General features: G+C 43.6%; 1 protein-coding gene across 1 annotated transcript in view; it reads left to right on the forward strand.

Annotated features, from left to right (window-relative positions):
- The window catches only part of plekhh1 (pleckstrin homology domain containing, family H (with MyTH4 domain) member 1), an 82,545-nt gene that overhangs the window by 12,415 nt on the left and 51,657 nt on the right, over positions 1-18,473 (forward strand). Inside the window, exon 2 of the mRNA XM_069152724.1 lies at positions 16,361-16,435. The gene's annotated coding sequence lies outside the window, so the exon portion shown is untranslated. The remainder of the gene's footprint in view (positions 1-16,360; positions 16,436-18,473) is intronic.

Consider the following 18,473-nt stretch of genomic DNA (forward strand, 5'->3'; position numbering starts at 1 on the left):
TAAGTAGCTGATTGAGTCATGCACTTTTTGAGATAATTACAGGACATTTGGCTCAAGATGTGTGATGTCACTGGCTTTAATAACATTATCCTTTAGGTGACGTGTCAGAAAGTGAAAAGCCCACAACCTGGAAACACAATATTTTCTGGTGAGGTAACATTGTATTAATGTCTTTACTTTTATGATAAAACGTATAAAATGCATCACTAAAAGATTCTGCAAACTGATTTTGTTACGTCAGCTGCAGAGTAATATCCATTTATAGCTAGTTAATAGAAGCTAACTAACTTTAGTCACCTAACACCCCCCCCCCCCCCCCCCCCCCCCCCTCCCCGAGTATACTGCACTGAGATGGTGTAAGTTTTATCGTGCGTTAATTTAAGACTGTGAAGAGCAACTTTAGCAGCATGGAAGATTGATCTCAAAAGAGATTGATTGTACCAGATACTTCAAAGGAGGAGAGTGTAATAATCCTCACACGCAGCGGTCAGCCTGGGAAATGGATCAGAAGACACGCGGACGGGTGTAATCATAAGGAGGCAGCAGCACTGCGGTCGCGCTCGGTTCTTTTTCCTTTTTTTTTTATATTTCTAGTTGGTCTCAGTCCTAGTTGGGCCAAAACCAATAATCTTCACTTCAGGAATAATACTCCTGTCTGTACTCCTGAACATAACACGGGCAAAAGAACAAGAGTTTGGCACTGCAATGAGCGGCTGACTGCTGCTGCTCGTGTGTGCATAGGATGGGTTGAAATGCAGAAGATCAGTTACCCCGCAGTGATCGATAAAATACTTCAAAAAATATGTACAGTCACTCTCGACCAGCACAAAATCCACGTCCATTTGAGCTGATTGATCAGTCAGGATTAAAGAAACGGTTCGACTGTTTGGAAATGTCTTCACTTTCTTGCAGAGGGTTTGATCAGAGTATTGATACCGCTCTAATGTTTGTAAAGTAAATATTTCAAAAGTGAATATGTAAGTGGAAAAAATAGCAGAATAGTGGCACGCACATAGCAATATGCAACATTTTATTGTGGGCCAAAAAACAGACCCATTTCAGCCATAATCCATCATCAGCGTTAACAATATATGTGGAAATGACAGGCTACAAGAGGGGACAAAATGTCCAATCACCATCTAGGGCACGCGACAAGTAAGTTCACCTGAACCTGCCCCTTATTTCCATTTTTGTCATAACTGTGCACCCGTCTTGTTTCCTGCTTTGTGAGTTGTGCGTGCTATTTTTATACACAAAATATGTAAGTGGAGCCAGGAGCTAGTTAGCTTAGCTTAGCATAAAAACTTGAAACAAGAGGTGACGGCTCTGTTTAAAATCAAGTCACAAAATCGACCTACTATTGTAGTAACGTACAAAAAGGACATTTTGTAGTTTTACGGGGAGTTATGTGTGACTTCTTGGTCAGGAACAGATTTCAAGCAGCGAACTGAGACTCCAGGAAGTTCCTGGTCCCAAAGTGTCAAACTATTCCTTAAAGTTGCAGTTTTGTTTTAGTTCTTTTTTTTTTAGAGCCAAGGTGGGGGTTGTCACATGAGTGCCTGTGCATTGTGTGGCGCTCTTCTCACTGTGAATCACCTGACACTGACGTCTCCAGTCTCCCCGTGTAGTAAATAATCTCCTTACAAAGTCGATCCTCTTAATGCAAATGTAAACTCCGAGCAGACCGGAGAGAATGAGCTGCAGCTCTAAGTGAAACCATCCTTTTAACGTCCAGCTGAGAAACGTCTTCGTGCGCAGGGGACAGGAGCCGCGTCTCGGACACTGGACAGGTGTCCGACCGGTTTGCTCAGGCCGGCTAACCCCGAGCCCCGGGCCCGGCCCCGGTGCCGTAATGCCGGAGGTCAGAGGTTAATGGAGCAGAGTGGCGCCGGCCAGTCATCCCCCAGGATCCTGGGTGGATTTGGTAAACAGTGAAGCTGTCACTGCAGATTAATACTGAGAGGAGGTAGAACAGGGCCGAGCACACAGGGGGCTAATGGCTCCCTACTCAGCCATGAAAGTGCTTGTCTTCCCCATTCTCCTCTCTCCCTCATCCCCGCAGATAAGCCCCCGCAGGCTTAGAGAGGTGGGGGTTGGGGTGGGGGCAGGGGGGGGAGGGGGGCGGGGGCAGGAGGAGAGGCAAGAAAAAAAAGGTAGAAAAAAGGAGTTAACAGAGGAGGAACAAACGAGAAGGCAATAATCACAAGTGCACTTCAGCACTTGAAACACTTAAAAAGTAAAAACACACACACACACAAAAAAAAGTGTCTTAAAAAGTTTGGGAGCTTTTTAATGAGTTTTGTTTTCTTCCTATTGTGTGGAGGTAGAGTTCTGCCCCCCAAAGGTCATTCACTGGCTACAGCTGTAAGAGCACATCCCCAACCGCCAACTCTCCTCTGTGGGGGATCTTTGGGGACTTTTTTTTGAAGAAGAAGCAGCGCATACAAGACTTGACACTGTATGCGCATCATACATTTTGAGGGGGCAGCCCGACGCACCTTGTATGCAGCTTATGTAAAAGGGAGGATATGGTGCCACATATTCACTGCTTTGCTCGAACTTGTGGTTACACTTTCACCACAACTCATGCAACAGAGAGAAATTAAAAAAAAGATATGAATCCCTGAAAGATAATATTTCAGTTACATCATGTACAAATAATGCCTGGGTCTTTTTATTTTTTTTTGAGGCGGCAATGTTTTTCTATAATTGCAATATGCGCTTTTTTTTCTTCTTCAGTTATTTCAGCTCATTTTTTTTGAATTATGAATAATTTTATTTATTTAATATAATTTTGTTTTATAGGCTATATGGTGTTAATTTTAAACTGTGGGTGTATTACAACAATAGGACTTGTGTTTCTGTAAATCATATTAATAGTGACAGCTGAATACATTTGTTTTGCTTCAAGTTGCATGGTTGTTTTCTGCTTGTTTACTCTCACCAAAGAAGATTCGGAAATTGTCCCCAGGCAACTCTGTAGTTACACCACAGATTGACTTCATTTTGGATCCAGGAATTGTGAAAGCCATATAGCTTCAATTCAATGGATGCTTGAACATATGACAAAAATACTTGGTTAAATAAAGGGAAAGATGATGGTTTTGATTATATATTGAAACTCTTAAAAACTTGACTTTTTAATGAAATAATTTAACCAAGACATGTTCTTTCTTCAACCTCAAAACTGCAGTAATCAACATTTTTGTAATAACAACAGACCAAATGACAATATTTATTGTGAACTTTTTTGTGATAAAGCCACAAATAATGATCACAGAATGCTTCAAAGGTTATTGTTATGAATCTCGCTACTTTACTGTTGCAGTTCACTCTCGCTGCCCTCCTCGACCTTTTTTTTTTGCAGCAAGCAGCTTTTTGCAGCTGAAAAGTTCACAGCACACTTCCTGTCAGGTACAAAACTTCAGACGGAAAAATAGCAACTAGCTTTCGGTTGGTAGGTATAAATTAAAAAAAAAAAAAAGAGCGAAAAGAAGACTGGATTTTGTACCTCGTTTTGTCAGGCAGTCAAAAACGTGTTTTTAAAGGAGGTTAAGTCTGTGTTGTTTGTTCTACTGCCACCAAGTGACCAAAACAAATTGATTAATGCAAGTTTAAGCATGTTCTTTTACTTATATAAATATGTATTGTGTTTAAGTTACCAGGACTGGAGAAGATCAAATGATTTTGATGTTTTACAGAGTTTGAGCATTTTTCATTGGTATCATGAGAATCAGATAAAACCATGACATCCATAAACATCTGTTCACTATGCTGATATCTTTTTGTTTTAAGACTGGCATGAAGTTTCCAGAAACATGTTTTTGCTGCTGATGACCGGATTGGGTGGGTGGGTGGGTGGGGGGTGTTGTCTGAGCGTATTCTATGCAGCAGGCCATTGTACAGTCGTCACAATGAGACCAAGCCTTTGATCTTAAAGGGGGTGCACCTCTCTTCTCGCTGTCTTCCTCCTCCTCCTCCTCCTCGTCTTCGACTCCTTTTTCTTGAACTTATATTCCAGCCTCGACCCTCCACGTACCGCCGAGAGGGCCGCGATGAGAGAAAGGAAATGAAACGCTGCTCGAAATGAACGGAAATGTAATGAAGTGAAGGAGAGGGCTCGAGGAGAGGAACACAGAGTGAGGAGGGGAAAACAAAAATCGGTTGTTATTCTTCGTGTCCGTCCTTATTAAAAGGCCCGGGGGACGGACTGAGACGGACCTTTGACAGATTGTTTGTGGTATATTGTTCTCTCCTCTGACACAGAGCAGGTGCTGCCACAGTGAGCCTTGAACTGGGCATACAAGCTCAGTGACGGGAAGGTTCCGTTGGCTATAAGAGCCGAGGAGTGGGGAGTGTGGGGAGCAGGACAGTAAGACCCCTACCCGGTCAATATTTTCTATACAGTGTCACTGCACTACTGTCTCTGCTGCACCAATTCAACCATGCTCCTCTGCAGGCTGAAGCCACCACAGTCCCCCATCATGTTCTCTATGCTTAACTCTGGATAACAGAGGGCTTAGCCCCCCCCCCCCCTGCCTGGCCCCTGCGCCTGCCTCCACCCTCCACCCTCCTTCCCAATAGCCCAATGCTCCAGTGAGCTTCTATAGATCCCTGGATCCGCACAGCGTTGCATTGTCTCCCTTCCCTGGCCTTCTGCCAAGAACCGAGCCGGCTTTGGAAAAGTTGTACTTCACCAGAGCCTAATCTTTTTCTTCGCTCCGTTTCTCTCCTTGCTCCCCTGCCTCCTCCATTCTTTCTTTTCTTCTCCCTGCTCGGCTATTTTTCTTTTATGCCAGAGAGCCTGCGACTATTTGCCGATGCGCCGGCATTGAGAGTTATTGTGTTCGGAACTGGATGGAGTGCAAAAGACAGAGTGGAGGGGCGGTGCCGAGGCCGCTGAATAAACAGGGACGTGCAATTGTACCGTCAGAATGGGTCAGTACTTTATAGTGCGTTTGCCTCGCCCCAAAGTACGAACAAAACTCACCGTGTCGTTCTGAATATAGAGCGACCATGAGTTGAGACAAACCAGCCTTTTTCAACATCTGTTTTTTGACAATACAGGCAGCACTATTACACGAGTCCTGTTGGGAAAGTTTCCCTGAGACGCTATTATTTCAAGGAGAGTAGAGTCATCAGTGAGGCTCTTTCCATTGTATAAGTGAAACTGGAAATGCGGTAAAATGTTGTTCAGCCATGAAAACACTCTTTATCTTCACAACCTATACTTCAACCCTCTCTGTAGTTACTCTCTCCATTCAAAAAATAAAATCGTATGTTGAGAACACGTAACTGACTTACAGTTGAAACCAGAAGTTTACATACACTGTGCAAAAAGACACATAACACTTTTTTTCTCACTGTCTGAAGTTAAATCAGACTAAACCTCTCCTGTTTCAGGTCCGTTAGGATTACCAAAATTATTTAACTTTTGCTAAATGTCACAATAATGAGAAAGAGAATATTTTAGAGAATTTTTCATTACTTTCTTCAAGGTCAAAAGTTTACATACAGTTCCTTAGTATTTAGTAGCATTGCCTTTGAACTGCATGACTTGGGTCAAACGTTTTGGGTATCCTTCCACAAGCTTCTTACAGTACTCTGCTGGAATTCTGGCCCATTCCTCCTGACAGAACTGGTGTAACTGAGTCAGGTTTGTTGGCCGCCTCGCTTGCACACGCCTTTTCAGATCTGCCCACAAATTTTCGATGGGATTCAGGTCAGGGCTTTGTGATGGCCACTCCAAGACATTGACTTTGTTGTCCTCAAGCCACTTTTTAACTATTTTGGCAGTATGCTTAGGGTCATTGTCCATTTGGAAGACCCATTTGCGCCCAAGTTTTAGCTTCCTGGCTGATGTCCTGAGATGTTGCCTTAATATTTCCAGGTAATGTTCTTTCTTCATGATGCCGTCTATTTTATGAAGAGCTCCAGTTCCTGCTGCAGCAAAACAGCCCCACAACATGATGCTGCCACCTCCATGCTTCACAGTTGGGATGGTGTTTTCAGGTCTACAAGCTTCCCCCTTTTTCCTCCAAATGTAACGGTGGTCATTATGGCCAAACAGCTCCACTTTAGTTTCATCAGACCACAGGACATGTCTCCAGAAGTTAAGGTCTTTGTCTTGGTGTCTTTTTGCAAACTGTAATCTGGCTTTTTTATGTTTCTTTAGGAGTAATGGCTTCCTTCTTGCTGAGTAGCCTTTCAGCCCATGTCGGTGCAGGACTCGTTTTACTGTGGATAATGACACTTTCTTACCAGCTTCAGCCATCATCTTCACAAGGTCTTTAGCTTTTGTTCTGGGGTTGATTTGCACATGTCGGACCAAAACACGTTCATCTCTGGGACACAGAGCCCGTCTCCTTCCTGAGCGGTGTGATGGCTGGACATTCCCATGTTTATACTTGCGTATAATTGTTTGCACAGATGAACGTGGCACCTTCAAGCATCTGGAAATTGCACCCAAGGATGAACCAGACTTGTGGAGCTCCACGATTCTCTCCCTGGTTTCTTGGCTGATTTCTTTTGACTTTCCCATGATTTCAAACAAGGAAGCAGAGTGTTTGAGGTGTGGCCTTAAAATACATCCCCAGGTGTGCCTTCAATTAACTCACATGTTGTCAGTTAACCTATCAGGAGCTTCAAAAGCCATGACATCATCATTTGGGCTTGCCCACGTTGTTTAAAGACATAGTACTTTTGGTGTATGTAAACTTTTGACCTCAAAGAAAGTAATATAAAATTCTCTAAGAAATTCTCTTTCTCATTATTGTGACATTTAGCAAAAGTTAAATAATTTTGGTAATCCTAACGGACCTGAAACAGGAGAGGTTTAGTCTGATTTAACTTCAGACAGTGAGAAAAAAAGTGTTATGTGTCTTTTTGCACAGTGTATGTAAACTTCTGGTTTCAACTGTATCTATGGCTATTAGATGACCGCCCACTTTTTTCAAATGCAATTTACTCCCCAAAATACTATCTTACATTTTGGGCAATACAACTTTGTCCTCAAATAGTATGTAGCTATGCAGGTATTTTTAAAAAAAATTATTATTATGTAAATGCTCAGTTATCTTTCTCTATGATTCTTGCCACCAGCACATTACAATGGAGTTGAAGGAAATTTCATTTGTGGCGCTTAAAACTTCCAGAGCGGCACCACTTTCCAAAAAAGTGCCCCTGCTACCCGACATGTTCTGTAGAATTTACTGTGGAAAGGTTTCCAGTGAGATCCTTCAGCCATCTCTAACGTTTTAGTATATGGCATTAATATGTATGAAACTATCGTCATTCATACGTGTTAATCTAATTGCAAACATGTTTATACTGGTTCTGAACAGCAACACTTAAGGTTGATGCAAAAAGCTGGCTGGTAACCTGCAACATACTGCCTCTAGAGAACCATTTTGTTTTTTGCGTAGTCTCAGTGCAGTGAGTCATACAAATGGAGAAGACTACGCTCCCAAGAAAAAAAGGATGGCATCAGTCGTTTCAGCAAATGTCAGGTGACAAGTCCAGATTCTGTTTGGCGATCCAACAAGCAGTTTTTTGGCAGGAGTATTGCAGTTAAATCCTTGAAATGGCATTTTATTTGTGTTATTTTTTTTTAACACCACAAATGAAATCACATGCAGTACAGTGTATTACAATGAAGTCAGATGTTTTAAAGACAGATTTGAGCCATAAAAGTCCACCCACTGTATCTGCACTTCATAAAAGATTTCGTTTTTCTTTATAATTTTGGTGAACTTTAAAAATGCACAGTGACTCATCTGCTCTCTCAGTCAGTCATTAACACGCTCTAAATCTTTCTCCTCTTTCTCTGGGACGTGATAAGACTTGTGTTTCCTGAGGATGGCTCAGTAGGGGGAGGCCCATAACTTCTCTGGCCTCTCCCTGCACTCCTCCACCCTCATGTTGACCCCCCACGGCCACCCCCCGCCCCACCCCGGGGCCGGCTCACGGTGTCACCTATCCCAGCAGCACCCACACCCCTTGGGGGGCTGTGCGCGGGGGAGGGCGGCGGGGAGTAGCCCACCCTATCCCGACAGCACTCTACATCCCAGACGTAAACATGGGTGACAAATGGGCCACAATATCAGGTATAAGGTGTCGGCGCGGAAGATTTATAAGGTAATGAGACAATGGAGGGCAGACACGCACACAAAAAACAAACCCGTATCTACCATCAGCGCTGAGAGGGCTTCTTCTACGCCGCAGCCATGGAGGAAATGATTTTCCCTTTTAATCCTCTCAGTTTTCTCCTCTATGCGGCACAGATTAGGTGCATCAGGAGGTCCGAGGCTCACCAGGACGACGTGTTTTGGTGCACTGATTGAACACAGAGAAGTCAGACTAGTTGTGAAATGACGGAAGTCCCCACTCATGGAGAGGTCAGAACTGGAGCTGGCAGTTGTCTGAGTTAACTTGCATCTTATTGCATTGAAGATGCTCCAAGGAGATTTGCTTGAAGATTTACTGGATCCTTTGAGAGTAATGTACGATATTTTTGGGTGTGTACAGGGGAGAAAAAAACCTCGAGCAGCAGATCTCACACATGCAAACAGTCAAGAGATGTGGGAAAAAAAGTCACTTTAACTCTCCTGGTCTAAAAGCTATGAGCTGCTGTGATATATCGACAGTGTATCCCGAGTTAAAATGATGAAATATATGTTACCGACTTGCATCTGGAACATTGTCACACCTTTTTTCGGGGAGATTATCAGAACCAGGCCTTTCACACTGCAGCTCCGACCAAACTATTTAAAGCTACTCAGAGACCATATGTGTCGGATTTGAGCTTTTATATTGAATTAGATGAAATATACTGATATTAATACAGTGTTCAAATTCTCAAAGTCGAATGGCAGTTGATATCTTTGTTGTGGTCCTAAAGACATTTGCTGAGCAGAACCAGAAATCTCACTGATACGCTCACCACATAAGGAATCCTCTCATCCATCTCTGAGGAATCAAGGTGATGACAAGAGGAGGCGAGTACGTGTGTGTGTGTGTGTGTGTGTGTGTGTGTGTGTGTGTGTGTGTGTGTGTGTGTGTGTGTGTGTCGGTGATGGAAAGGGGATGTGGCGCTGCGTGCCACGATGATCCATGCGGATATTTTGAAATGGTGTTCCTGAAATCCTGCATGCAGTGCCTGAAGGCATACACCCCCTCCCCCATCCCCAACCCCCTCCTCCCGTCCCTGATCAGGAGACACAATCGAGCACCTTCTCCTCCTACGCAGCACGCCCACCAGCTCCCTGAGAGGACTTGAAACCGGAGACGCAGTCAGCAGGAGTGAACCTCTACCCTGTCATCCCCACTCCCAGTCCTTTGTCCGCGCACAATGTGGAGTGGTACAGTGTGCTCTGACACCTAACAGATTCCTCACAAAGCTCCTCGGGGAATAGCTTTTGTGGGTCTGTGTGTGTGTGTGTGTGTGTGTGTGTGTGTGTGTGTGTGTGTGTGTGTGTGTGTGTGTGTGTGTGTGTGTGTGTGTGTGTTCAGGTGTGAGTGTGATTGAGTGGCTCAGTAGGTGCCTGGTGGTGTCAGCTTTTCCCTGCATTTAACCTCTTTTTGTTTGTCTTTTCATATCTCAGGCTCACAGTGACACACTTTCCTCCTACAAAAAAGTAGTGAACACGTAAAGGGTTAGTTTGTCCAAAATGCAAATGATATAGTTAAATAAACTTTTAACTTTGAATGGATTTATATTATCAGTAGAAAGTGGTATAGATGAAAACTGGTGACATAATTCTAAAATCTACAGTTTAATCGGCAAATTGATTCCTTGCTAAATGCTCCACTCATTATTATTTAAATGTAAACGGTTGATCAGTACTCATTTGTTTCCAGTAAAGAATAGAGAATTATCCACCATCTTTATTTTTGTATGCACCTTTCAGCTCCTTGTTTTGGTTCACTCTCGCAATGACTCTCATTGGCACTGTAAAAGAGTATTCAGCAAATGTGCTGTTTCGGCTTTCCTGAGGTTTGTGATGTCACAAACGGATGCATGGTTCACTGTGAAAGAAAGCAGAGTGGTCATTGTCTTGCAGAACTAGCAAGCTACAAGACTTGGAAAACCTGTAGCCTGGAGGTACGTCACCCGTAAAAGAATCAGATATCAGAAGTTGATATTAATCTGGTACTTAAAACCACAAAATATCTTCTTTCACATATCAACACTGCAAAGAAAACACAGTAAATGTGTAAACTATTGGCCCTTTAATGACTCAATACCTCAAAGAGAAACAGAATTTTTTTTTTTTCAAAATGCACAAACTGACCCTTTAATGTCCAACTGAGAAAAGTTATTTTGGATCAGAATATAAATCATATAATCCTATAATTAGTTCGCTGACTGGTTATGTTTATGTAATATAATTTATCGCCCAGCATCATCAGTCTTATCGTCGCACTTCGCTAGAAGCCACAGAGCAACATTTTTCCTCTGCCGTCCGAACATGGCTTCTCACCAAATTCTTCAAGTCCCGTCAGTTGGGCGGAGTTTTCCCAGACGGTCGCTGACGCCGCGCCCTGATTGGTTGCTGGAGACAGCTGAGTTGAGTGACAGGCTGTCAGAGGGGATCCGTCGGGAGACAATGTGCCCACTGAGGAGCTCAGAGGTCAGCTTGCTAACAACGGCTCCGCTGGTGAAGTTTGTTTTCTCGGGAGGAGCTGCCCTTTCATGTGTGCCACTCATTATCAGAGCTTGTTGCCCCCCGCTGTCCCGAAGACAAGGCTGTCTGTGTGTTCGATTGCGTGCGTGCGTATTTTACCACAAAAAAAAGAAAAAAAAAAGAAGCCCTCTTTACCTCTTGCTGGTGACCCTGTTTCTGGCAGAACTGGAGCGCATACAATCGGAACTCAGGTTGAGCCGCGCCGATCGAGGCTCATCTGTGTTTTGTTTGGCATCAAAGAAAGGCACGGAGGAACGGTTTTATCTGGATGATCACTTTCTGTGGTTTTTACTCTTGCTTTCCCAGGGCCTATAATAACCCACAGCCACCATCTTTTTCAGCCCACTCCAGCTGTCTGAGCGCTGAGCTTTTTACATAATCGGGGTTGCAAAAGAACATGCATCTTGAAAAACACTGCAGATATGGAAAGGTTCCTGGAATGTGGCTACGATTGTGTGTGTGTGTGTGTGTGTGTGTGTGTGTGTGTGTGTGTGTGTGTGTGTGTGTGTGTTGGTGGGATGTCAACAGGGCCAAATTTTGGATTTGGCGGAGAGCAGTAAAATCAGAAGAAACAGTTAAAGTCCTGTGGAGGAACAGACGACTGAAGACCAATTGCTTGGAGATAGAGAAGTGTCATTTTGAGCAGAAGCCAGACAGACACAGGCCTTTTGTGTCGCAGATGAGAGCGGGACTGAGCCTGTGTGAATTCATGGAGTTTGTGCTGACATGGCGTGTGTGCATGTCTATGTGTGAATGAGGATGTGTGCATACATTTCATGAGCATGTGCGTGGGTTTCACTTGCATGTGTCCATTTTTGCCGTGCGCGGCGATCAGACGTGGCCCTTTTTCTCCCGGAGAAGAAAGCGTCTCACTGTCCTCGCGCTGTCCTGGGTCTAAACGTCTAGCCCGGCCTGGCCTGGAACTGGGCTTTTTGCATGGCTGGAGCTCTGTGTCTCTGCACGCTGAAGTCGAGCCTTGTTCCCAGCTGTTTGTTCAGCTGGCCCACCAGCAGGGACACCAGGGACTCAACCCCCCCCTCCCCCCTCCTTCTCAGGCCCAGTCGGACACCTCCACCTCTGCACCCACCCAGGTCACTAACCTCGTGACCCCCTCACCCGGGGGGCTTATTTGCTCCGAGGCCATCGCTTAAGAAGGCTGTTTTGTTCGGCCCTCATTTGGTCCACAGTCTCCGCTCAGACTCTTGTCATCAGTGCCATTGATCTGCTCTAAATGAGCTGATTAGGGGGGCCTGCAGTTTGTCCTGTTGAGTGGGCCGGCCTGAGCCGAGCTGGGCCGAGCACGGCAGGGTGAGGAGCGGGGTTACGGGGATGGGGGGCAGGGGGTCAGAGTGCACGCAGAGCAAACACAGTCGGGCATTCACGTTCAAATATGCAACATGAAATTAGAGGTTGTTTGAAGAGGATTGGATCAAGCCCGTTTGTTATGTCTGTGCCGACCCCCGTGATGCTACAGCGCTCAGATCAGTGTTGTCTTTGACAGCACTCTCTTTGATTTTCGCTAATGGACATCATAGATTCTTTTAAGTTTTTGCTTGATCATGCCCTTTTTTTTTTATTATTTTATTTTACTCGTGTGTTGTTTGTGTAGCCCTAAAGGTTATTTGAGGGTTTTTTGTTCATAGTTTTGCGACACTATAGGGACATGTCATTCTGCTTAAACAATGACAAATCTAAAAACAATCCCTAGATACAACTCAAATCTGTCAAAACTGTTGATTTTTATTCAAATGTATTTTAAAAATGTCAATCAAAGTAAACGTTTATCACCTTTTGACATTATTGAGCTTAATGTGTGGTTGTTGGGTTAAACTAATGCAATCCCTCTTTCTCCTCTTTTGCAGTTGAAAATATCTCATTACCTATAAAAAAAAAAAAAAAAAAAAGTATTTTTTTTTATGATCTGTGGACGACCTGGTAAACCTATTTGCATTTTCCCCATGGTTCAGTTTCTTTGCACACAGAAAACAATCCGAGCGATCATTAAAATCTCTGAGAATGTTCATTCTGATCATCAGTCCGATGTGGGAAAAAAATACATGCAGGAAACTAAGAACAGGGTGGTTCACAATAAGATCTCATTGCTTGACCAGATCTGCTTCTGATTTCACTCCTCTGCGGCCCAGAATGCAAAGTGCACCTGGCTGCAAGAGCCATTCAGCTCATATTTGCAGAGGTGAGGTTGGATCATGTTCTCACCACCAAAGCACTGCTCCAGAATTTGTCTCTGACCAGACTCAGACCACTTCCTGTCTTTCGGTGTGCTTGTTTTGATCCACATCCATGTAGGATTCCTGTGTCCAGATCTGAAATATGAATCCTTTAAAATAAACAAAGGTCTGATTAAACCACATCAATCAATGCAGTGAAAGAAAGGACAGAGCCGCAGAATCTCAAAGCATCTTGATCACAACCAAAGTTAAAACCGAACCTGCATCTTTGGTACCTACAACACTGTATGTTTGTCTAAGGGCATGCATGCACGCGTGTGTATGAGTATGTGTGTTTTAGCATTTCCCTCTATTTCTCAGCCAAAGGGGCCTTATAATTACAGTCTTAGCGTAATCTAATACCCCCACCACTCCCTGTATAAACTCAGAAGTTCTCCCTCTTCTGGGTCAGAGATTAAGGACGAGGCTCTGCTGAATGAAGCTGCACATTACTTCGAGTCATCCTCAACACTTGTCAAGGACAGACATCGATAATAGGAGAGGATTGGGGGGCGGGAGGGGGGTGTCTAAGACCCGGTGATAAGGAGACGGCGCGGTTAATGACACGCAAAGAGGGGTTACCTCCAATTACTCACACAATTTGTCGTGGAAGCATAAACAGAGAATCGGTGATTTGAAATAATGAACAGTGTTATATGTCAGTGTAATGTGGACACACTGTGCACATGCGTGGTTCGAGGCGCTCCATGTATCTGATCTGAAAGGGCTACAATGAGGCCTTTGTTTTCTCGCGTGTTTACTGCAAGCTGATATTTTCCACAATTTGAGCAGGTTTATGGTGTGAAAACATTCCTGCCAGTCATAGTGAAAACTGCTAAATGCACTGGAAGTATGTCTTGCAGTTACCGAGCGCAAATGAAGCCGTCTTCTCTTCACAAAGTTCTCTTTTCTTTCTTTTTTCTTGAAGCTAGACGTCGACCCCTCTGCTATGCTGTGTCACAGGTCAGAGTTTACAGGGTTAGGGCGAACACTGTGCTCTCATATCCGTCCTCATTCGTTCGAGGTCTGGAAGTACTCAGTGACCAGACATCCTCCTCCTCCTCTCCACCCCTCCTCCTCGTTCTTTTCAAAACTATCTGTCCATTTCTGATAAACAGCGACATCAGAAAAGAGTTTTTTGCCGTGTCAACACTGGCCTGACGTGATCCACCAGTGACATGCTGTCGGCAGTGAAACAACGCCCGCTCGCTCACACACTTTATCTCCGTGGTGACAGAACGATTCAATTCGTGAGAAGAATCGTGCAGATTTCATTTGCCATCTTTGGGGATTTGAAACGCATTTAGATGAGCGTAATACAGTCCATCAGCAGACATTCAGCTCACTGTGGGATCATAATAAGTTGTTGTAGATAAAGAGACTCTTGAATACCATCAGTGTAACTCAAACGGGAAAAGGTCTGCAAGTCTTCAAACTTTTTATATCAGGCTAAAGTATGACATATTGTGTCTTAAAGGCTTTTCATATTGCCTTTATCCTTCTCTTATCCTAATTGTGTCCGAGCTGCCTTAAACGTGACTTACAGATGTGCAGCTTTTTTGGAAAATTACATCATCCTGCTGGCAAATATTAATAATAATATATTAATACCAGAAAGAGTAGATTAACGTATTATTCAGGAGGTTGTCAGGAATATTTTTTACTTTTCTTTTTCAGAAACAAGTTTATTATGAATTTAAGGAGTTATTCACAATGCTGGTTATTTTAAAATGACAAATAGCTTTCATCCGTTGCTCCATTGTTACGGCGGATATCTAAAACTGACTGTTACGTGCAAGATTATGTAGCAGTTGCTGTGGAAAAAGATAAAGTGCAGATCCTGTTTTGTGAAATACCAAAGCAGTCCTTCAGACCCACCAAATACAAACTTTATGATCCTGTTATTTCAGAGTAATTCCCTGCATCATGATCATTATTGTCATCTGACTCCCACAATAACAAACCCAATGATTTTCAATCAGGAAGTTCAGGAAACTGACTCGCAGTGATGCATCAAACGTGGGCCAAACCAGAATAAACTAGATAGAATCAGACACTTGACCAAAACCGACTAGACGCAACACATGTGATGAGGGGACTGTCCCTCTTCCTCCCTGAGGTCGGTATCTGAACAATGACATCACTGTAGTTTTGTCTGTCTGTGACATCATCTGCGCTGAGGTTCGGGGGAGCGAGGGGGCAGCAGAGGAGCGATGTAGACGGGAATGAGATGGGGAGAAAGATGGAGATGGAAAAAAAGATGCATTGACAGAGACGGGTGCACTGTCAGAGTGAGAGAGAGAAAGCCTGGAGCAGCAGTTTGGCTGAACTTGCCGTGAACCTCTGCAGATTTATTTTCTCCCGAGCCTGTTGCTCGCTCAAAGGGGGCCAGATTTAACATGCCTCTCCCCGGACTAGCTGTGAAGCTCCAGCTATGGGGGCGCTGAGGATGGGATAAGTGGGCTTGATGGGATGCGATGGAGGCTTTATTCGCAGGTTATGGAGGTGACAAAGGGGGTTGGGGAGTCCGTTATTTGCTGTTTAACAATCTGCCCTGAAGTTTCGGGTTCCCTTGGTGGAGCATTCCGACTCGCCAGCTCACCATCCTAATTAGAAACACTCCCTCCATTAAGCGGGGTGTTTCATTTAAAGCCTTGTCATTGTTATTGACGGGGTTGGTGTGAGTCGACGGATCGCGGCTCTCTCAGCTCACTCCCTGCATCCTCTGCGGTGACACAAGTCGGTGTTTTTGTTCTCTTGTTCTCTCGTAATTTTGTTTTTGACACAATATCCAAGCGGTAACATCATGTATCATACACACAAACATGGACGTGCATAGGCGTGTTCACAAATACAGGTGTTTCTAGATGAGTGTCTCGCCCAGCCCGGCATTATATCACAGAACAAATGAAGGAAATCCAAAGTTGAAATCCATTTGTGATAAATCGTTTGTAAGGAATTCTTTTCTTCTTATTTTCTTTTTATATTTGGCCAAACAGAGACAATGTGACACAACGCCGAGAAGCTGTGTTTGAAATATAGGTTTAATAACAGAAGGATTTTCCATATATGTAAAACATTAGCATTAAATGTCAAGCTTTTCTTTGGCTCTACAAGGCTGGACTTTCATTGAACCGGTGTCATCTTGACGTCTGGTATCCAGCTCTCATAAATACAGTCATTGGCTTATACCACCCAGGACATTTGGTCTATTTTTTAATATCCAGATGATCTAAATCAGGGCAATGGGATGGATTGCTGAAGTAGAATGAGGAAACAACAACTTGCTAAGATGTGATATCTACTTTTTTGTAAGTGTGAGTCCAATAAATGAAACCGCACGACTTAACAACTTTGACATTGCCATCAAAACACTCAAAATTGGAAGTGAAATGAATCTGAGAAACCCTGTAAGTTCTTGAGAAAATGAATCACTTTGTTTTTCAGTGGAGAAGCTGAACAGCCAGGAGCAACAGACCAAGAGCCAGCTTTTAGTGGCCATCAGAGGAACTGCAGCCAAAGGTACTTCGACACTGGCTGCAACATCTAAACAAATACCAAACAGACGAAGATGCGTATTCTATAGTAGGAGGTTGAGAAGATTTTATCTGAAAAAAAAGTTAATTAAAGTTCTTTAAAACAATTCTTATGTAATGCATTAAAGATTTTAACATTTATTGTCAAATTTTCCCTTCAGGGCAAATGAAGCAAATAAGAACTTGGAGCAGTAACAGCTGTCCATTTTCTATCCAAAAGTTGACTTCACTCTAATTTAAAAAGGATTTCCGCTTTCACTCTGGTTATTTTTCATGTGCTGTAATTGTGGAGGATAATACAGTTTGCGAGCTCACACTGGAGCCGAGGAAGGGAGGAATTAGCCAGCCGTCCCGCACCTCTGACTCAACTCTCTGTGAACCGCCTGTGGAAGCAGGGGTCAGCGACTCCGGGTTTCATATCATTTTCCCCTCCCACTACACGGTTGTTTTCGCTGGGGGTGAGTTTAAGCAGGACCGTGGAGGCAGGAAGACTTTCTGATCCCAGGAACTCGCTCTGTCTGACGGCTAACGCTCCGCACGCCCGTAGGAGCGCTCCAGCTGTGACCCAGAGAGTTGAGGGGGTGCGAGGGTGAAAGGCCAGACAAGAGGTTGGTGTAAAGCATTCGACCACAGCCCCGTTCGCTCCGTTTGAATTATGTATAAGGAAATAAAAAACACTTCTTATTGCTACACCTATCTGAACTCACCATTGACTTTTTCCTTCCTCTAAGTGTGTAGCTGTCGACTCTGCGGAGGAACTTTGAAAATGCTCTCGTGATACAAACTTGCTACATGTACAGTTTTACTTCTGCAAATGCAAACAGATAGTGCACAAGTGCTCAGCAATTGGCAAAGCCTTAATGTGCCGAATCAGCTGAATAAGTGACAATTTGTAAAACTGCGATTTTTCACTATCGGGTGCGATTTCAAAAGAAGGGAAGTCGGAGGGAGAATTGTTTGACCCTTTAACACAGACAGCTGGCCGGCTGATGAGTTGGTACATATGACACATGTGCAGGCAAACGTTGTTCAACTCCATAAAACTGTATTTCAAACTCTAGTGAATTTGTGATTTCCAAATCCACTGTGCATCAAGCTGCAAACGCAACATTGTAACATTAGCACCGATGAAGTTCATTTAAACAAGTCTGCGTTTCACTTCCCTGTTTTCTCGTCTTCTTACCATGTTACCAGCTTGTCACCAACGTTGTCTACTGTTTGGTTCATAGTGTGCAGTGATTTCGGGTTTTTTTCTGCTGTAAATGAACCAACCAATATGAGACAAATGTATCTCAACCAAAACAGACAGTCGCAGGTCCAAAAACAGAAGGAAAAAAAAAAGACGGGAATTGCAAAGTCAGATGATCCGTTTCTGCTGATTTGTGACTATGAATGACAGCTTTAACATTATATATTTAAACCATGGCTGATGCAAACATATTGAGTCATGCAGCTTGAAGTTTTAAGCTGTTTCAGTCTAAAAAGAGGAAATTAATGGGGGAAAAACCAAAGAATTTCTGATTAAAGCAGTTTTGTGTTCCTTAAGGGGGAAAGAAAAGAGGGGAAATTGATGTTGAGGGTTTAAAACATGAAGCATGCGCGTAATAATAACCAAACTATTCCCAGGTGCAGGACCGTCGGACTCGTGTGACAATTTGTGTTGAGAGAGTAGAAGCAGATGGAAGTTGATTTTTCAAGTGACATTTCAATTATAATGTTGTCCAACAACACATTATTACACTCCTCCAGACTCCTGAAGCCACAAAAACCTCGTACATACTGCACTTACATTACCAGACACAAAGATAAGTGCACACACACACACACACACACACACACACACACACACACACACACACACACACACAGTAATACATGCCTATACTCATGTAAAGACAGTGTAGTATTCTTTTTTTTTTCCGGGCTGATGCTGTTATCATAACTATACGCACAACCTCACACACTCTGACACACTGGAGGCCAGAGTGGTAGGAGCAGATCAAAGAAAATGTGGTTAAAAAAGA

Source organism: Embiotoca jacksoni, unplaced genomic scaffold (assembly GCF_022577435.1).
Source record: "Embiotoca jacksoni isolate LCO1_2020_lvr unplaced genomic scaffold, fEmbJac1.0.p SCAF_18, whole genome shotgun sequence".
Lineage (NCBI taxonomy): Eukaryota > Metazoa > Chordata > Actinopteri > Embiotocidae > Embiotoca > Embiotoca jacksoni.